Genomic DNA, 22,396 nt, shown 5'->3' on the forward strand with positions numbered 1-22,396 from the left:
CCTTAAATGGAGGAGCACCTTGACCATCCCTGGGTACTGGACTCCTTCAGCAGGGAGCATCGGGTAGAAGAAAGGAGACTGAGTCTTATCACTCGAAGTCTCAGAAACAAAAGTGTAGCTGATCTGAAAAGCAATGAAAGATATTGTTTTATTTGATGCCCATAGCATCCCCAGTTAAAAATAACAGTTCTGGCCTTAATGAAGCCATAATTCCACTCCTAGCCAAGAAGGCTTATCTACTCACCCATTGCTTTCTAAAGTACTTCCCTTCTCTTTTGCTTCCTCAGTGGAGAATTTTTCAAACTCTTGGAAATGGAAGATCCCCCAGTCTGGACTTAACGGAACTCTTTTCTTCACTTGCAGTAGAGGACCTCTGACTGAAAGTTACACAACTAAGCATTCTCTTCCCACCAAAGACACACCTGTGGCACTTTGTAGATGTGTGATATGGTCGAAATCTGGATGGAGGTGTCAATCTCAGCCCCTTCAAGAAGAGCCACTGTATTTCTCGGCCTTCCACAGCTGTAGTTGGGAACGTTGGCCTCCCCATCAGAAAGTAGGTCCAGCAAAGCATCCGAAGTCATTTGTGCATTGAAGTAGCTTTCATAAATGTTGTAACCCAGGGTGATGTTGGGTAAGAGGTGGGAATCCCGGTTGATCTCTTGGATGGCCAAAAGGAAGGAAAACATTTTCCAGAATTCTGGAGGTGCTCTCCTGCAAGGATCAATATATTAGAACATAGTCAATAAAAAGAGCATTTTTTTAACCTTTTTCTACGATGATATTACTAATCTACCCAAGTTCGGGAGTCTCTCTGAATGGATTACAATATTCCTAAAAATAATAATATAAAAGCAATTAGAACGTTGCACCATATTAATAGATATAATTAGATTGATTTCAAAGACATGATCCCAGTTTATCAGTGGAAAAGAACTTACCTTCTGCAAAACGGAATCTTTTACTTCTCCTTCTGTATAAAATATAATTTTTCCAATCCACCCAAAGCCAAGAATTCCTCTGGATGGATTACATTATTTTTAAAAATATCAACTTAAAAAAAATAAACTGCATTGATAAAAGTTATAAGATCAATTTCAAAGACATGAACCCAGTTTGTGATGAAAGTTGCCTTTTGCAATACTTAACTGTTGGAAGTTTGACCTATGTGTCTATATGAAACATAGAATCATTAAATCCTAAAGTTGGAAAGGCCACTTAGACCATCATCTCCACACTCAGACACATACAAACGAACACATACAAGTAGCACCTGTAACTGTTAACAGAGCCAATATGTTATCAATCTCTGGACAAGTTTAGATTTTCAGGGTCTTGAGTGCAGACTTAACTTACATTGAAATCATGATACGTTTACAATACCTTGTATCAGTTCATAATGGAACTCAGAGACATTTGGAAATTCAGTGACTAAATACATTTTCATCTGTGATTCCTTCATATTATCAGTCAATTTTACTCAGAAAAAATCATGTGAATATTCAATGCAGGGAACAAATACAGTATTCCTGCCTTTTTGGCTCTATGTTGACTAATTCTGGGGGCAAGGGAGGAAGAGAAGGGAGAAACCACCCTGTCTTCTCCACCCACAGTCTAGTTCTACTCAGAGCATGCCAAGGAAAGTGAGGTGAGAGATAGCAAATGTGGGAGACCAAGAGGAAAATACCATGTGAGACTGGAGAGTGGCTTTCATGCAAATGCAGGGAGGTTCCCTTACCACAATAATTCATTTGAGGGAGTTGTGTTAAAGCTTAATAGCTGAAACTTCGCCCTCAGTGAAGAGATTATGCCACCAATGAAAAGCTGTCCTGGCCTGTAATGATTGTGTGGGTCCACCTCATCCCTCTTCGGAGTCAGGAGGCATTTGGCCTTGAGCTTCAGACAGACTCCCTGGGGCCACAGAAGCAGCACAAGCAGCAACATGACTTGTGTTCCTGACTGAGCCTCCAGCTCTGTGTCTGCTCTGAATAAAGATGAAGAAGCCTAGAAGCTTCTGGGGCATTCCTAATCCACACTGTGTCAAGCCAAGGCTGCACATCGGGTGGGGAAAGGAGTAAATATGGTCCCTAATTGCCATATAATGCTCCCCTTGCTCTTTGTTTCTCCTGAAGCATTTATGCACCCACACCTTTCCTATGCCATGACATCAGCCAACAAGACTTTAGTCTGCCATTCCGGTGAAAACATGTTATTGACACATGTTGTCAAATTTTCTAAAATATGCAGAAAAGTCCCTAGAGATTAAGCACCAAGCAATGAGTAAATCACTATGATTTGGGTCATAATAAGGAGGAGAGAGATCACTTCTCTGAACTTTGAATGAGTCAACAGGCAGATACACAAAGGGAGAAGTCACAGGTAGGCTTCAAACTCTGAAGATCAGCTATGGAGTGAGACAGGAGAATTTGGCCTCAAACATTTATTAAAAAAATACCATTATAATCAATATCAAAAGAGATTTTTAGTATGGTTTGAACAGTTATTCACACACCAATACTAAAACTTGAACTTAGTTAGTCCTGATTTGTGATGGAGGAAGAACCTAAAAAAAAGTATGTTTTGCATAACCACACAATTCTGCCCACTGATGCCAAAATGAACTAGAAGGTCCTCCAATCTGGACTGAGAATATCGTGAGAGGGATTACATCTGCTTTACTCCTTCCATGCCCGACATGGTTTTGTGCATGTTTGCTTGAGGAGCCCACCGTCTCCCATAATGTCTGCCCATCGGGTCCAATCAGGCAGGGTTGGTGCAATCCGGGTTCCTTCAGTTAAGCAATGCCATCTATTGGGACTCTGGAAGTGTGAGTTCTCTTCAGCAGTCCCTGCCCTCTGGAACGAGGATCCCCTTGAGATCTGAAGAACCCCCAAAGGGCCCTGAAGGTCCGGCTCTTCGTCCAGGCATTGACGAGGGTGACCCAGGCCTCCTTCAGCCTGTGCAGATTGTTTTCTTTGGTTTTGTCATTTTTCCTATTTTTACTCTTTATTTTTCTTTTTTGTTGTTGTTGTTTTCTTATTTTTAATGTTTTCACAGTATATTCCAAGTCTAAATATTGAATAAATAAATTGAAAAAATATATTGAAATATCATTTATTAAACGGTTTAATATCCGCCCTATCAAATGATCAAATTTCCTGGCAGATGCTCTGTCCCAATTGCCTCAACACAACAGCAAATGGGAGGAAGTGGTCACTCCTGTAATTCCATGTGCCCAAGCGGCCTTAAGAGTAGTCCCTAGAGCTCAGAGAAAAAGGGGTGAAGAACAACTAGAGGGAGAATTATTGAAAAAATTAAATGCCCAGATTGCCCAGGATGACTGGTTTAAGAACAATAGCCAATCTCTGGTAAACAAACAGGGGGCATGGTGGTGGCAAGATAAGCTGTATGTCCCGGCAGACGCTAGAAAGTGGGTTTTGCAAAGAGGCCACGATAGCAAAACAGCTGGGCACTTTGACTTTGTGAAAACTTTACATCTACTCAGATGTCAAATCTGGTGGCCAACTATGAGAAAAGATGTAGGGGAATATGTGGCTACATGCCCCACGCGTGCAATGGCCAAGAGAAGAGGGGAGGCAAACCAATGGAACTTCTACAATCAGTGGCAAATCCAGAGATTCCTTGGAAGCAAATTTCCATGGACTTTATTGTAGACTTGCCAGAAAGCAACAAAAAGACAATCATCTGGGTAGTAACAGACCTTTTTTCCAAACAAGCCCATTTTGTGGCATGCCCCTCCCTCCCATCAGCCCGCAAACTGGCTAAGCTATTTATACAACATGTCTACCAAGCTCACGGTGTCCCAGAATGAGTAATTTCGGATCGCGGGGTCCAGTTCACCGCCACGTTCTGGAGGGCGTTCCTAAAACTACTGGGGGCATCACAGGGCTTGAGTTCAGGGTACCACCCCCAAACGTCAGGATCCTGTGAACGTCTGAACTCAGTAGTAGAACAATACTTGAGATGTTTCATTAACTACCAGCAAGACAATTGGGACGAACTGTTACCTTTTGCTGAAGTAGCCTATAATAATGCAGTGCACCAAAGCACTGGCCTCACTCCTTTTAAAATAGCTACAGGACAGGACTTTGTACCCATCCCGGAACTACCTAAAGAGTCCACTCAAGTCACTTCAGTTGATGAGTGGGTCCAACAAATGACGCAAGTGTGGCCTCAGATTGCTGCATCACTGAAGGAGGCCAGAGCAACGTACAAAATATTTGCAGATGCTAAAAGAACCCCAGAGAAAGACTGGAAAGTAGGCAACAAGGTTCTTTTGTCTACCAAGCATCTTAAATCATTACAACCTTTGAAAAAACTTGCTCCAAAATTCGTAGGTCCTTTTGTTATTGATAAAGTGATTAATCCAGTCTCAGTACAATTGCAGATGCCTGCCACATTTAAAAGAATCCATCTGGTCTTCCACTGTCATCTACTTAAACCTTAAAAAGAGTCGTCTCAATGGCATCCCACCCCATCACCTCCTAAACATATTATGGTTGGAAGAGAACAACATTTCAGAGTTAAAGAAATATTGGACAATAGGAAACATAGAGGAGGGGTTCAGTTTTTAATTCAGTGGAAACATTTTCCTAAATCATTGACTGAATGGGTTGACAAGAAACATGTAAAGGCTCCAGATTTAATAAAAATTTTTTATAATGCTTATCCTACAAAGCCTCAAGTCATATAAATGTTGCTATTGTTGTTGTTGTTGTTTAGTCGTTAAGTCGTGTCCAACTCTTCGTGACCCCATGAACCATATTGTGCCAGGCCTTCCTGTCCTTCACTGCCTCCCTGAGTTTGCTCAGTTTCATGCTCATTGCTTCAGTGATGCTATCTAACCATCTCATCCTCTGCCGTCCTCTTCTCCTTTTGCCTTCAATCTTTCCCAGCATCAGGGTCTTCTCCAAAGAGATCTCTCTTCACATTAGGTGACCAAAGTATCTGAGCTTGAGCTTCATTACCGATCCTTCCAATGAGCAATCAGGGTTGATTTCCTTTAAGATTGACTGGTTTGACCTCCTAGCAGTCCAGGGGACTCTCAAGAGTCTTCTCCAGCACCACAGTTCAAAGGCATCAATTCTTCGGCGCTCAGCCTTCTTTATGGTCCAGCACTCACAGCCATACATTACTACTGGAAAAACCATAGCTTTGACTATGCAGATCTTTGTCGGCAAGGTGACGTCTCTGCTTTTTAATATGCTATCTAGGCTTGCCATAGCTTTCCTCCCAAGGAGCAACCGTCTTTTAATTTCATGGCTGCAGTCTCCGTCTGCGGTGATCTTGAAACCCAAATAAATGAAGTCTGTTACTGCTTCCATTTCTACCCCTTCTATTTGCCAGGAATTGATGGGTCCAGATGCCATGATCTTAGTTTTTTTAATGTTGAGTTTCAAGCCAGCTTTCGCACTCTCCTCTTTCACCCTCATCAAGAGGCTCTTTAGTTCTTCTTCACTTTCTGCCATTAGGGTGGTATCGTCCGCATATCTGAGGTTGTTGATGATTCTCCCTGCAATCTTAATTCCGGCTTGTGATTCTTCCAGCCTGGTATTTCTCATGATATACTCTGCATATAGGTTAAATAAGCAGGGTGACAGTATACAGCTTTGTCGTACACCTTTCCCTATTTTGAACCAATCGGTTGTTCCATGACCAGTTCTAACTGTTACTTCTTGGCCTGCATACAGATTTCTCAGGAGACAGGTAAGGTGGTCTGGTACTCCCATCTCTTTAAGAATTTGCCACACAATCAAAGGCTTTTGCATAGTCAATGAAGCAGAAGTAGATATTTTTCTGGAACTCTCGTGCTTTCTCCATGATCCAGCGAATGTTGGCAATTTGATCTCTAGTTCCTCTGCCTCTTCGAAACCCAGCTTGTACATCCAGTAGTTCTCGGTTCATGTATTGCTGAAGCCTAGCTTGTAGGATTTTGAGCATAACCTTGCTAGCATGTGAAATGAGCGCAATTGTGCGATAGTTTGAGCATTCATTGGCGTTGCCCTTCTTTGGAATTGGAACGTAAACTGACCTTTTCCAATCCCGTGGCCACTGTTGCATTTTCCAAACTTGCTGGCATATTGAGTGCAGCACTTTAACACCATCATCTTTTAGTATTTTAAATAACTCAACTGGAATACTGTCATCTCCACTAGCTTTGTTCTTAGCAATGCTTCCTAAGGCCCACTTGACTTTACTCTCTAGGATGTCTGGCTCAAGGTCAGTGACCACACCAGCATGGACATCAGGGACATTACGATCTTTCTTGTATAGTTTTTCTGTGAATTCTTGCCACCTCTTCTTAATCTCTTCTGCTTCTGTTAGGTCCCTGCCTTTTTTGTCCTTTATCATGCCCATCTTTGCACTAAACGTTCCTTTCATATCTCCAATTTTCTTGTAGAGATCTCTAGTCTTCCCCATTCTATTGTTTTCCTCGATTTCTTTGCACTGTTCATTTAAGACGGCCTTCTTATCTCTCCTTGCTATTCTCTGGAAATCTGCATTCAGTTGCTTATATCTTTCCCTTTCACCCTTGCTATTCGCATTCCTTCTTTCCACAGCTATTTGTAAAGCCTCATCAGACAGCCATTTTGCTTTCTTGCATTTCTTTTTCTTTGGGATGGTTTTAGCTGCTGCCTCCTGTACAATGTTACGGACCTCCATCCATAGTTCTTCAGGCACTCTGTCTACCAACTCTAATCCCCTAAATCTATTCATCACCTTCACTGTGTACTCACAAGGAATATGATCTAAGTCATACCTGAGTGGTCTAGTGGTTTTCCCCACATTCTTCAATTTAAGCCTAAATTTTGCAGTAAGAAGCTCATGATCTGAGCCACAGTCAGCTCCTGGTCTTGTTTTTGCTGTCTGTATAGAGCTTCTCCATCTTTGGCTCCAAAGTATATAATCAATCCGGTTTCGGTATTGGCCATCTGGTTGTCAGGTTCGGTCAGCACGGGGCTTCAGGGAAGCTCGCAGCCAGACCACGCGGAATCCACCGGCGGTAGCTAGCGGGGAAAAGAGGAACTGAAAGCGCTGCTAATTAACGGGCCACCTGCGCCCAGCCAAACAGGAAAACCGCAGCGGAAGCTTTTAACTATAAACTGATAACGGCGTGAGCCAGCAATGAACGGGGCCGCAGGCAGCGAAATAAGATCGCAACACAGCACAGAACCCGCGGGCTTGCACGTAACGGGGAGGAACCAACCCAGCCAGAGGGGGACTGGCAATCAAGGACAATAGACCCTGACCGATCCTGCCATCATGAACAATCAAGGGGGATTATTGGGGGCCAATAATCCGCAGCTGCAACGTGATCGCGGGGCGGGAAAAAAGCGCGGGAAGGGGGGAATATAACAAGTGATGCAATTGTACCAAGCCAGTCCTGGCTTTGCTTGTGACTACTACGTTATGCATGAGTAAACCTTCTTTGTGAACCACACGTGTCACGAGAGTTTCTCTGTCGAACAGGGCAAACCTTACACTGGTGATGTCCATGTGTAGAGTCGTCTCTTGTGTTGTTGGAAAAGAGTGTTTGCTATGACTAGCTTGTTCTCTTGACAGAACTCTATTAGCCTTTGCCCTGCTTCATTTTGTGCTCCAAGGCCAAACTTGCCTGTTATTCCGATTACTCCTTGACTTCCTACTTTAGCATTCCAATCCCCTATAATGAAAAGGACATCTTTTTTTGGTGCTAGTTCTAGAAGGTGTTGTAGGTCTTCATAGAAGTGGTCAACTTCAGCTTCTTCAGCATCAGTGGTTGGGGCATAGACTTGGATGACTGTGATATTGAATGGTTTGCCTTGGATACGCACTGAGATCATTCTGTCGTTTTTGAGGTTGTACCCCATTACTGCCTTTCCCACTCTCTTATTGACTATGAGTGCAACTCCATTTCTTCTAAGGGTTTCTTGCCCACAGTAGTAGATATAATGGTCACCTGAATTAAATTCACCCATTCCTGTCCATTTCAATTCGCTGATTTCCAAGATGTCGATGTTCAATCTTGTCATCTCATGTTTGACCACATCCAGCTTGCCTTGGTTCATAGATCTTACATTCCAGGTGCCTATACAATATTGTTCTTTACAGCATCGGACCTTCTTTTCGCTTCCAGATACATCCACAGCTGAACGTCCTTTCGGCTTTGGCCCAGCCGCTTCACTCTTTCTGGAGCTACTTGGAATTGCCCTCCACTCTTCCCCAGTAGCATATTGGACACCTTCCGACCTGAGGGGCTCGTCTTCCGGCGTCATATCTTTTAGCCTTTTAACATTGTCCATGGGGTTTTCTTGGCAAGGATACTGGAGTGGGTTGCCACTTCCTTCTCCAGTGGACCACATTTTGTCAGAACTCTCTGTCATGACCTGTCCGTCTTGGGTGGCCCTGCATGGTATAGCTCATGGCTTCACTGAGTTACACAAGCCCCTTCGCCATGACAAGACAGTGATCCATGAAGGGGAAATGTTGCTATACTATATTTTGTCTTTCTTTTTGTGTTTTTTCTTACAGAGTGAAGACTATGATTCATCTGACTGACATTCTCAATTGTGGAGGGGTGGCATGTCAGAATCCTCAGAAGATTTAATAGCAGATTTCTATGTTACCTAGATTAGCAATTGCTTTTTACATGCTGTGGTTCTGCCATTGGAAAAGGTTGGGGGGGGGGGGAATGAATGTGAAACCGTTCAAAGCAGATGGCTCCTTATCACAGGTGCTGGCATGCTCAAGGTCATACCAGCAAGGGAATCAGGAGACTAGGAGAAAAGGGGGGTGAAGGAGGGAAAAGTAAAAAAAAAATAAAAAAATTGGCATGCATAGGCTCAGCCTTAGCAATGCTTTGGAACTGTACACTTGTTCTCAATAAATGAACTTTCTTTTGGATCAATATTGATTGCAAGGAAAGTTACTGGATTTGGGATCAGTGGGTGGCAGATCGTTACACAAGGATGTCCATTCTCCCCCTTACTGTTTAAGGTTGTGCTAGAAATACTGGCAGAAAGCATTAGAGGTGATAAATTACAAGTCTTCAAATTTGTGGAGAGGAATATAAGCTTAAATGCTATGCAAATGTTGTAATATTAGCTGTCATAGAATCACCAAAAGAAATAAGTTAATGAAAACAATTCATATTATGGAGAATATTCTGGATATGTTCAAAAAACAAGAAATCACTAGATTTGTAACACAAGAAGAAATTTTTGCAAGAAGAATCTGGCTGTCAGAGAGCCCACTCAGAGAAGCAATTTGCTTTGCACTTGACAGGAAGCAATCAAGAAATACATCAAAAGAACTATGTTAAATTATGGCAAGAGATGAAAAGAGACCTTGAAAGATGGAGGAACCTAAAGTTATCTTGGTTAGGATCAACTGCAATCATCAGAATGAATGTACTGCCCAAAATAAACTCTTTATTTAAAATGGCAGCAATCGGAATCTCAGAGAGAACTTTTCAGGAACAAAAATGGCAAAAAACCGTCCATCAATTTATATGGAGTGGGAAAGGTGGTTGTTGTTCAGTCATTAAGTCGTGTCCAACTCTTCGTGACCCCATTCAGGAGAGGTGGTCTTGCCTTCCAAATCTCAAACTGTGTCATAAAGTGTGGATAAAAGAGCAGTTAAAATTCCCGAAAAGCAGAAAGGCAACTTTGGAAGCAGCCGGTTCAGCCATGGCTCAGCTTCATGGACACTTACGATTCAGAGACACAAAGGTGGTTAAGAAGTTAAAAGGACACATTATTAGACAGAGTTTGAGAAAAGTCTGGAATTCCATAAAGGGAATAATAAGCCCAGCAATTTCACCTCTCGCTTCTCCTCCAGATGTTCTTCAAGCTGGAGATAATTACAGCAAGAAAAACGTGATGACACACACAGACCTGGTCCACTCAGATTCTATCAATAGATTAAAAAGGCAGCAAGAACTCCTCAGTGAAGCTAGAAGAGACCATGGTTCATGCATTTACACACACACACACACACACACACACACACTATATATATATATATATATATATATATATATATATATATAGTGTGTGTCTGTGTGTATTTGTATAGATAAATTTATACATATTGTAAAAAAATTCCCCTCTCACCCCCATGGGTGGTGTGCGTCTTCCTCAATCTCGGGTCCTCTACCAGGGGCCTCGGAATTCAAAGGTTCTGCACAGTACCTTGGCTTTTCCTAGCCCTGCACTCTTCTGGGCAGAGAGCTCTGATGTTGTTCCTGGGATTTGTTGGATCAGGAAGTCCCACAGGATCTCAGCCCTCTCATAAGCTTTCACTTTGATATGACATGGAGACAGAACAAGCCAAAAACTCTATGGCAAAATGGATGCAAGATTTCAATGAAACAGTCACCATACAACAATGGGAAGAACTATGGACTAAATCTATGAGATTTACACCAAATTACAATTAAAAGGAGAATTGCTACAAAATGTTTTAAAGATAGAATACAGTTCCACCAATAATATCTCAGATGGACAAATCCTACAGTAATAAATGTTGGAAATGCCATGATCCAGGAGGAATGTTTCATCACATGTGATAGACATGTAAAGACTCCTCAAAAGCATTGGAAAGACATACATAGTATGACGCAGAAAAGGTTGGCAGAAAGAACCACTGACAGTTGGGCTTTTAAGCAGGCCCAAATGCCAACAAACGTTTTTTGTTTGTTCTTCAGTCGTTAAGTCGTGTCCAACTCTTCATGACCTCATGAACCACATCATGCCAGGCCTTCCTGTCCTTCACTGCCTCCCGGAATTTGCTCAGTTTCATGTTCATTACTTCTTCCTTGATATTTCCACCGTTGCCTTTCCGCTCTCCACCCACTAGTAGCACTTTCAGGTTCAACTTGATCCAAAAACGCCCTGTTCTTTGCATCAGCGTTTGGAGCATAAACTTGGAGAACCATCAGGCTAACAGCAGTCCACAAAGTCTAACTAATGCTGTTCAGTTTCTGACTGCAATTCAAGCCCTCTCCTTATTCTGACCCTCCTGACTAGCCGAGCTGTGTCCTAGGAAAGACCCAAGGTTGCTGGCGTGAGTGTCTTTCCTTATGGCTTTGTGTTCCCTGCAACTTTCAGAGAGCAAAGACCATGCTTGTATTGCAGAGAAGTCAAAAGAGAAACACTGAACTCTGAGGATTTGGGTGTCGCTGCAGAAAACGAAGGAAGTGGGGTCTGAGAGCTTCAGGAGAATCCACCCATGCATGGAGGAGGTGAACCTGAACTTCAGCAGTCTGGTGGAACGTGAAACAAGACTCTGAAGCTCATACAGCTGAACAAGGAGAACATTGGGAACTTTGTGAAGTCTCTTCTATCATCTATCATTAGGCACAGATAGGTTGCATATAACAGGTTTAACACACTAGGCCTCTGTTGTTTTTATAACAAAACTTCCTCTTGTGAATATCAAAGGGGAAGCATCCAGCCTCCTTATGTGTGGTTTGTATAATACCTTAATTCTGACCGTGCCACACTCTGATATCTAAATAATCATCTGTGCCATTTGGCTGGGAGTTTCTCTCCTGTACTCTGACTGGCACTCCCAGCCTTCAAAGTGTCAGATTCAGCTGGCACGGCGAAGGCACCGCTCAGCTTCGCCTAAGTCAATTTCACCGCCTAGGCGCGAGCAGAGAAAAAGGGGAAGTGAAACCCCGCGAGCTGATTACAGACAGGTGGCGGTGCTTGACTCAAAACTGCAAGCGGAGACATTGTATCAGCACGGCTTCCCTCGGGCGCTGCAAACAAAGGAAAGCACAGAGGCTCGGAAGCGAAGCAATCAACGAACGATCGGAAACTCCTGGCTTTGTGCACAAACAGGCAAGCCCAACAAAGGCAACAACAGCACAACCCATAGACGGCAATCAGAAAGACAAAAGCACCGGACTGAATCTGCCATTTGGGGAGGGGGGATTACTGCGGGTAATCTGTAACCAAGGAACGGGCAAACCGTGGGAATGGGGAAGCTATAAAATACATTGTAAGATGTGCCAAGCCAATCCTGGCTTTCTCTGTACTTACTTATGTTATGCTTGAGTAAACTTCTTTGCTGAACACACATGTAACGAGAGTTTCTCTCAGACGAACAGGGTAAACCTTACAGAAAGTTCATCCTGCAACACAATGAAGGCTCTGTCCCCAGGTTTCATGGTGCCCTCAACTACATGGGTTTCCTGGCTGCCATCTGCTTCACAGTGGCCTTCCTAGCCAGCAATCTACTTGGGGCCTTCAACCAAACCAAACTGACAACCTTCGGCATGCTGGTCTTCTGAAGCCTTTGAGTATGCATCCGGGGGCCCCATTGGGCTCCTTCTTTCTCTCCAACTGATAGGTTTCTTTTTTCTTAAATCACAATATAGATTGACAATTTTTAATAAAATTATTTCCCATTTTCTCTCTCTTTCTCACTCTATAGGAAATTGTGCCAGTGTGTATGAGTATGTGCGTAGGTGCTTAAATTGAATGGGTTGTGTCAGGGGTTATCCAGTGTTACTCATACTCCAAAATTTGGGCTAATAGATGTGATGTTGAGATTTATAACATGTTTGTAGTGCTACCAAGGAAGAAATATTCAAAGCCCTGTAGGAAGTGGATTATTTTGACTGTTTCCAAATTTGGCCCTGGTTTTAGCACTGAGACTCTCTTGGTTTCCCTTGTGAATAGCCTTGGCAGGATCAGGATGGGGAAGTGTGACCTTGTTGGTGTTTCTTGGTCTTACAGAGGCTTTTGATACCATCAGTCATGGCCTCTTCCAGCACTGCCTCTGAAGACCTGTGTGGAGAACGATGGTTCTCCTCCTTCTTGAGAGGAGGGTTCCAGTTGGTTGTGTGGAGAAAGAGGCCACACCAAAGCCCCTCAAGAATGAGTTGACATGGGCCTCAACACTCTCTCCTGTCCTCTTCAACATGAAACCACTGCTGGAGATCATTGGTGGTGTGGGCTCAAGGACCATGTATTTTCATGACTGAGTTTTGACTGAGATTTATTGTGAAAGGTTGGGGGTTTCTGTTGTACTTACTGTTTTGACTGCCAGCCAGGATTGTTGCTAAAATATGGGCAGCTAATCAAAGGTGGTTTGGCAGTTCATGGCCACAGCCACAACCATAGATGTGATTCAAATTATTGGAGGCTACTCATAGGTAGTTGGAGGTGGATGTCACACACTAGATCTGATTTTGATAAAGGGCAGTGGCAAAAGATCTGGTGTTTGGGGATATTGACATCAGTCCCTTTTCATGGACAGAACATTCCCTCCTCGCCTCAGTGTTCCCAGTTGCTCTCTTTCCTCCCTCTCCATTCCTATTTGACATAAATATGAGGCCTCTGTTGAGGTCATCTGTCAGCTTGGGATGAGGTATCTTCGTTATGGTCATGATACTGCCGGTCATGATACTTCTGCCCCAGGCTGTACAAGTAACGCTGCAGAGGTGCTTAAAAGTTGCCTGGAAATTATGAAGGTCTAGATGGAGATCGCAGGTTATGACTGAACCTTAGAAAGAACTGAGTGTGTCTGGGTTTGGGAGCACCCTGGTTCTGGAGCAGTTCCATCAATAACTGTGGAGATATAGTACTCCTGCAGGGAAAGAATTGGTACACAATCTGGACTCATGAGTCCTGCTTGAGGAGAAGGTGGGAGCCTTAGCTAGGAGGGCTTTTGCACAAACCCGTCTTATGAGACAGTTTTGCCCCTTCCTAAACCCGGAAGCTCTCCTCATAGTCACTAACATGTTACTCCTTTCGTGTCTGGATTATTGCAACAAACTCTACATGGAGCTGCACGTTAAAACCAGCTGGAAGCTTCAACAGGTCAAGAAAGCAGTTGAGTGTGTAGTATTAGGTATACCAGTATTCACCATTGTGATGACTCTGCTGTATGATTTCCACAGTTCAAGGTGCTGCTTATACTCTTTTAAGACTTTGAGTTCATGGCCACCATGCCACTATGGATATCATGAAAACGATTATGGGCCTGCTCATGTGTGGGTGGGTAAAATGTGCTTTCTATGGAGGGATATTGACATTAAATTATAGATTTGAAAAAAACAAGACTTGGTGGGGGGTGGGAGTGTTTTTTTTACTATTATTAAAAAATATTAAGATGTCAAATATAGTTAGTTGAAATTCTTAACTAATGTTTCTGGGAGCCAACTACCCAAAACTCACTGTACTATTTTACTTTGACATCAAATGTTTTTTTGCATTCAGCTCTGGTCTTAGGAAAATAATGTAGCATTTGGGGAAAAAGATGAAGCCCAGAAGTCCAGCACTGGAGGCCAAGATGGAGAAGATCTGCACAGCTACCATGTACTTGCCCTTCGTGCTCAGATAAGTGGGCACAAAGGACACCCAAACGCTGCAGAAGACAAGCATGCTGAAGCTGATCAGCTTGGCTTCGTTGAAGGCCCCAGGCAGGTTTCTGGACAGAAAAGCCACTAAGAAGCAGACAGCAGACAGGAAGCCCATGCACCCAAGGGCACCATAAAACATGGGAACTGAACCTTCATTGCATTGCAAGATGATCTCTCCAGACTGTGAGTTCATGTCAGACTCAGGGAAGGGAGGAGAGGTCCCCAACCAGATGCTGCAGAGGACCACTTGGAGACCAGAGCAAGAAAGGACAATGGAGTTGGCCAAGCTCTTCCCCAGCCATCTTTGCACTTTATTCCCTGGCTTTGTGGCCAAGAACACTAACACCACCGTGACTGTTTTGGCCAAGACAGAAGAGACAGCAAGTGAGAAAATGATGCTGAAAGTTGTTTGTCGCAGAAGACAGGTGGCTTTCCTTGGCCGGCCAATGAAGAGGAAGGAGGTCAAGAAGGAAAGCAGAAGTGATACAAGGAGGGTGTAAGAGAGATCCCGGTTGTTGGCTTTGATGATCGGAGTGTCTTGGAATCTAATGAATATTCCCAAGACAAAGCCTGTGATTGATGAGAGGAACAAGGCAAGGGAAGCCAGGATGATCCCTAGATTTTCTTGATAGGATAAGAAGGTGATAATTTTGGGTATACAGTGATCTCGATGGATGTTTGGATGTTGATCTTCTGGACAACTGTTGCATTTTTCTGCATCTGGAAAGCAAGAGTAAGATCTCCCTCAAAGCATATTCAGGTTAGGCCAGCAGTGGGGGGGGGGGGGAACTCTGCTTTTGACTGGAACAAGGAAAATTAAGGGTTGATGACCTTCAGGCAGACTCAGGGTTGGTTGAGGACATCATCATGCATTTCTGTTCTGAACAAATAGTTAAAGATCTTGCCAGGAGAAAAAGAAAGTGTGGTTCATGCATGAGTCATGATTATGATTATGATTTTCATCTTCCCTCCTTAGTGAGAATCCAGAAGTCAGAGCAGCCATTTACCTATCAGGTCTACTCTCAGTGTTCAGTGCTGGAGGACTTAGTTTGGGGAATGCTGCAATCGGGGTTTCATGAACATAGCAAGGAAGAGCTGAGGCACCAGAGCTGAGAAACACTTTTCAAAACCCCCTTGCACAGAAAATGTCTAAGTAAAGAGCATCTCCTTTTCCTGAGGTCTCACCCACCTTCCATGGTGGAGATGGTTCCTTCAGCACAAGGAAGACAGTCGTAGCAGCAGATGGGCCTCCCTTCCTGAGCCACCTTCATGAATCCGGGACGACAGCTTTCCACACACCTGGAAGAAGGCAGGGGCTGAGAGGAGAGGAAAAACACCCAGAAAATGAATTTATTATACAAAAGAATGTTGGTAAGAGCTTCAGCGAGAATGAAATAAACTTTTTCCCACCTTGTTCATCCCTTCCATCTCTGCAGTCACATTCGGGTTGATCATAAATGTGAAATCCTGGGATCCCTGTCTTTCTAGTCTCCCAAACCTCACTTTGGTAATAGAGGTTTTGGAGAAAATCACCCAGTTCACAATGTCCAGGTCTGATGCCAGCTCTTCATTTTCATCCAAATACACCCCTTCTATGGCATGGTTGTAAAACTGAGAATTTTGAAGGAAGGAATGAAGCTGGAATGGAGAAGAAAAATGCACATTTTAGACAGGGCACCCAACGTTCTATCATAAGACTCCTTCACTTGTGCTGAGGGTGAATTGAAGATTTCTCTGTCTATATACAAAATGAACATATGAGATGCATTTCCCTAATTCTTCCGGAGATGATCTATAAATAATTGAATTGTAAAACCGACTATCTACACTTTAATTATATATGAATGGGACAAACACTGAGACGGGTGAGAGTCAAATGTGGACAGCCTTTTATAGATTGTGTTATGCCCAATAACAATAAAATCGCATTCCTGGAATCCCTGCAGTGGCTGTTTCTTGATCTGTCGCAGCTGGGGGGGCTGACATCAGCCTTGAAAGGCTGCAAAGTTTCTCCCTATCCTAATTTACATGAAACAAAGTCAGGCAAGGGGGATTTTTTGTTTCTTCCCCAAATCTCCTTCTGTCTCTGGACTATGTAATCACCTGCCAGTTCCTCCTTGATGGCTTAGTCCTTACCTTCATCTCTCTCCATTCCTTTACAATCCACCTGTCAAGTGGCAACAGAAATTTAAAAAAAAAAAAAGGTTAAAAGGACCTTTCTTTATTTATTGTATATTTTTTTTATTAAAGACTTTTTAAAAAGAAGGTAGAAATAGTACAAACGAATATATAGTGAGAAAAGGAAAAGGAAAAGGAAAAGAAAGAAATGAAAGAGAAAGCTAAAAGTGCAAGAAAGGAAGAAAAAGAAAAGAAAAAAAGAAGGGAAAGGAAAAGAAGCAAAGAAGTAGCGTCTGATCATTTTTGCAGCAGTTATAGGTACAAGTGTAAATTTACCTCTTACTCTGTGATTACAACATCCCTCTATTGAATTAAAATCTATTTTGTCTAATAATCAAAACCATAAATCATCACTTCATTTTTTTTTCTGTTTCACAGAGAAATTATACAAGGGGTTTTCAGTCAGCAATAAATGCAGATATTGTGTGTTCTCTGACCACAGAAGCCAATTTATTCATCTCAGCAAGTTCCAGCACCTTCTCCCACCGTTCCTCCATTCTGGGTACTGCCGAATCTCTCCATCTTTGTGCATAGAATAATCTCGCTGCAGTTATCAGCTACAAAAAGAAAGTCTCATGACCTTTTTTGAACTGTTTGTCCATGAATCCCAAAAGAAAACAAAACATGAAACCCAAAATCTGGTTTCAATTCTATATTAACCTTTAAAATCCTCTGAATTAGTCTATGTATTTGAATCCAGAATTTCATAGCATCTTTACACGTCTACCAAACATGATAAAATGTCCTTTCTTCTTCACACTTCCAGCCTAAATTTGAAGTGCCTTTATACAGTCTAGACAATTTCTCCGGTGACATATACCAACAATACATCATTGTATAAAAATTCTCTTCAAGATTACAACATAACATAAATTTCAAACCTTTCAGCCACGTATTTTCCCATTGTTCCATCTGTATATTATAACCAAAAATTGTAGCCCACTTTATCATTTGTTCTTCTTCTGCTTCAAATTTCAATAAATGTTTATGTATTTTATCAATCACTGGTTCATCGTTTCTGCACAATTCTATTTCAAACACAGTCTTCAAGAGCATAAATTATTTTATCTTCTTTAAATCTTTCTAATAATTGTAAATAAGAGAATCATTGACAACTTTATCCCTCTCCCATGAGTTCTTCTCTTGAGTTTATTTTACGTTCCCCTTGACAAGATTCTAGTATCCCATGATATGTTGACCATTCATGTTTGCCCATTATTTCTGGTCTATAAAATGCTTCTTGTGCTTCTTGGGCCCGAAAAAACAAAGGTGTTTATGGGTACAACCTGGTTTGTGTCTATTCCATATTCCATATTCTCAATATCGCACGTCTAACATAGTGACTTTTAAAGTCCACATTCACCTCATACCACACATATCCATGCCACCCAAATCTCAGGTTGTGTCCTCCTAACTTCAAAAGCCTTCTATTTCTCAGCAACACCCCCTCTTTCATCCAGACCAAACAGGAAGCTGCAAAATACAGTTTCAGTCAGGCAAACCCAATCCTCCTCTTTCTTTGCATATTGCAACACCTTCTCTTTGAGTTGTGGTTGTTTCCCCTGCCACACAATTTAGATACTGTATGTCCCTCTGCCACTGTTTAATAGTGCATTCGTTGTCACAACAGATATTGTCTGAAACCAAAACATCATTCTAGGCAAGACATTCCTTTTTATCACAGAAATTGTCCCCAGCAATGACAATTGTAGTTTCCCCCATCTTAACATCTCTTTTTTAACTGCATTCCATGTCTTAACATAGTTATTTTGAAATAACATGCAATTCATAGTTGTCATAGTGATACCAGGTATTTCACCTTCTTCTCAGTCTTAAAACCCACTTTATTCATCAATTCTGTTTGATTTTCTACTTTTATATTTTTGTTAATATCTTTGTCTTCTGTTTATTAATCTTGAGACCTGCTAATGTAGCCAATTCTTTAATTTGCCCATTAATATTTCAATTCCTTTAAAGGATCTTCCACAATCAATACCAAATCATCTGCAAATGCCCCTAACTTTGCTCTTGCATCTGTTGGTGTTTTCGTGTAGGTGTAATTTCTCAGACACCTCCATCTGAATCTCCCCCACTTCTTCTTTCAATTTTCAAAAATTTTCACTCCATCTCAATGGAATTCAATCAAAACCTCTGCTGGTTAAAAGTAAAAATCATACTTTCCAATCTGTCCCATAGAAATGGCATCTTTTTCTGCCTTAAATTCTCAATAAAGAAAAAAGAAAAGGAAAACTCTTTTTTCTTACGTAAAAATTCTGATAGGAATTTCTTTCAGAACAATTATATCTGATTGACCAATCTTCACTCTTGTGTTAAAATGCTGCTGCAAAACCTGATCCCTTGTCTTCTTCCTGACAAAGTGCATTGAAAGATACCTTGGAACTTCTTGTTCTCCCAAATCTTGAATTTATTCTATGTACTTTATCAATTTCTGCCTCTGCATCCTTGTCTTCTCAATCCAAAAAAATTGTCAAGACTTTAATAATCTTTTCTGTAATATCTTAACTAGAATCCTGTGGTGTTGCTCTATATCTCAAACACAATTCCTTCTCTCTCAATTACAATAAAGCCAGATTATCTATTTGTCTTTCCAACTCTCTATCTATAACTTCTGTCTTACCCTCTAAAATTTCCACTTTGTCCACAATATATTTTACCTCACCAGACACTTGTTTTACAGAGCTTTAAATCTTCTTAACTTCTTTCATCTCCCCTTTCACCTTTTCCAGTCTTTCGTCCATTCCTTTTTCAAAAGCTGTGAGTTTAACATCAAGTGATTCTAAAATGAACACAGTGTCAAAGGATAATTCTTCAAACATCCCCCATGTCCCCTGAACTCCTTGCCTTTCTCTCCTTGAATTGAATAATGGGGTAAATACTCATCAGGGATTAACTGGTCTCTACCTGATTGACTTATACACCAGTCTCAAATATTCCTTATGAAAAACTTCCCAAAACTTCCAATTGTGTTATTCTTTGACCACCCTTTATATCATTAGCTTCAAATATTAATGAACAAAAATTAGTACTAGGTTATTAATTGGTTCGGTCCTCTTCAAATTACATTCCATGGAATAACGTAGAAAAGTCTTTTCCGTACAGAATTGTGTTCTTGGAGGTCCCAGATCTTAATAACCACCATGAAAATACTTCTCAAAAGCTGTTCAAGTGAGATCCATTGTTGAACAAGGCAAGAAGCTATTGCAAAATGTCTCTGATTGCATCTCATTTGCTATTTCTGAACGATTCTTCTCCTAGGGGATCCTAGTGGTGTTCCTCTATATACATCTGTAAGGAAGTGCAGAATTGCACATATATACACACACAAAGACACAGATAGACGTGGCAGAGTGGGCCCTCTGCTTTCTTTTGGGGAGCCCCTCCACCATCCCAACTGTTCCCCATGTTGAACCTCTGCAGAGTCTGTTTGGCTGTAAGAATCTGCCTCTTGCTTGAAGAGAAAAGTCTTCTTTCACTCAGAAGGGACTGCAAGAATCTTGGCTTGGCTTGGAGTCTCAGCCTACACAGTTGATCAGCCTAGAAAAGGTTGGCCACTTGCTTAGACCCTTCTCCATTTTGTTTCTCCAATCCTCCTGAAAACTGAATAGGGTGGCACAGGAATAAAGCTTTTTAACCAGAAATGGGGACTGTGCCTGGGCCAAGGCAGTCCTGGAGCGAAGGGGCAGCATGGCAGGGGAGAGGTCAGCAGGGTGTCACTGACTAATACAGCACCCAGGTCACTGGAATGAAGGGGACTGGATTGGGCGGGAGATGGTGGTGCTCCTGCTTGCCAGGAGAAAAGCCAGAGAAGGGAGACATGCAAGAAAAACAATAGATTAACCAAGAACCCATTATTGGCAGGTTATGAAATGGTATTTTATTGAATGAGGGAAAGGTTGGCTCAAACAGTAAAGACCTCCAAACTATTTCTTCCAGATGAAGTTTAAAAGGAGACTCTTTGTCAATAAAGATTCCTGGTCAGTAAAGAAAGGAAAAAAGTGAAGGGAATTCAAAAGAGAGAGGAATGGAAAGTTGGGATTCAATTTCATGTTTGTCTTTGAATTTAATTTAATTTTTTATTTTATTTTGAGAATAGGAACTTGATCCTTACACTTTTAAAACTGTTTCTTAGCTGAAGAAGAAAGATGTGTAGCCGAAAAGAAATACCTGCCAAGCCTTCAGCCATAAAGGCTCCAAGTTCTTCCCACCTTTGATCCTTGTCCTCTTCGATTTGGATACAATGGCTGTGTGTAAGGCCCGTGCCACAGCCCAGATGGTGTTGTAAATGAAATAGTTGTCCAGAGACAGGATCCGATCGATTATCTCCTCAGGAAGAGCCTCCAGCTCTTCTCTCTTTCTGCACCGTCTCCAGACTTTCACAGAAAAGGCATCCTTGGTATAGGAACATCTACTGGATGTCTGTGCAAGGAATTGTATGGTTGGTAAAAAATGTGTAAACCCACTGTATTTTGCCATGTGGTTTCTCTTCATCAGAAAGGAAAAAATGCTATGAAGGAATTGAGTGGGAAAGCCTTCATGCATCAAAAAAATGGTGAAATCCCATCGGATTGTTGCGATCAGGATTTTTCCTGTAACAGGCTCCATAAAAGTTTCATACACTACTTGTATAATATTTATCCCTATATCGAATGAATAATCCTCAGCACCATAAAGAAAGACATTCACTTGTCTCCAATTCTGAAATGGTTCATTACTTATAAAAATATGATAGATTGTTTTGGAAAAGGTTTGCGATATAACTGGACAAATGCCATTCCTGAGCAACATAGAAGTCAGGGTCCTCAGGAACCTCTCCCCCTGGTCAGTTTCAGGAGCTATCAGACCCACCAAGGTCCAGCTGAAATGGAGGAGCACCTTGACCATCCCTGGGTACTGGAGTCCTTCAGCAGGGAGCATCGGGTAGAAGAAAGGAGACTGAGTCTTATCACTCGATGTCTGGGAAACAAAAGTGTAGCTGATCTGAAATGCAATGAAAGATGTTGTCTTATTTGATGCCCATAGCATCTCCAATTAAAGATAACAATTCTGGCCTGAATGAAGACATAATTCCACTTTTAGCCAAGAAGGCTTAGCTACTCCCATGTTGCTTTCAGAATTGTTTCCCTTCCCTTTTCCTTCCTCCGTGGAGAATTTTTCAAACTCTTGGAAATGGAACATCCCCCAATCTGAACTTGGGACCATGCTGGGAGGGAATATGTCTGCTCTAATCTTTCCCTCCCTTTGCATAACTTGAACCTTCATCCTGAATACTTCCCATTTCCATAATCAAACTCTTTTCTCCACTTGCAATACAGGACCCCAGACTGAAGGCTGCATGAATCAAAATTCCCTTCCCAGCAAAGACACACTTGTGGGACTTTGTAGATGCCTGATATGCTTGAAATCTGAATGGAGGCGTCAATCTCGGCCCCTTCGAGAAGAGCCACTGTATTTCTCGGCCTTCCACAGCTGTAGTTGGGAACATTGGCCTCCCCATCAGAAAGCAGGTCCAGCAAAGCATCCGAAGTCATTTGTGCACTGAAGTAGCTTTCATAAATGTTGTAACTCAGGGTGATGTTGGGTAAGAGGCGGGAATCCCGGTTGATCGCTTGGATGGCCAAAAGGAAGGAGAGCATTTTCCAGGATTCTGGCATTGCTATCCTAGAAGCATAAATATATTCGAACATACCAATGAAAGGAATATTTTTATTTCACCAGTGTTGCAATATTTTTTCAATCCAGACAAGCCCAAGAATTCCTCTGGATGGATTACATTATTTTTAAAAATACCAACTTAAAAAAATTTTAAAAATAAAATACATT

The 22,396-nt window shown here is 41.9% G+C and overlaps 1 pseudogene; it reads right to left on the reverse strand.

Annotated features, from left to right (window-relative positions):
* Positions 1-392: 392 nt before the first annotated feature.
* Positions 393-22,396, reverse strand: part of LOC148215420 (vomeronasal type-2 receptor 26-like) — a 30,708-nt pseudogene continuing 8,704 nt past the window's right edge.

Source organism: Python bivittatus, unplaced genomic scaffold, assembly GCF_059951505.1.
Source record: "Python bivittatus isolate LINGU-HERP-01145 unplaced genomic scaffold, Pbiv_v1 ctg000290_np1212, whole genome shotgun sequence".
Taxonomy (NCBI): domain Eukaryota; kingdom Metazoa; phylum Chordata; class Lepidosauria; order Squamata; family Pythonidae; genus Python; species Python bivittatus.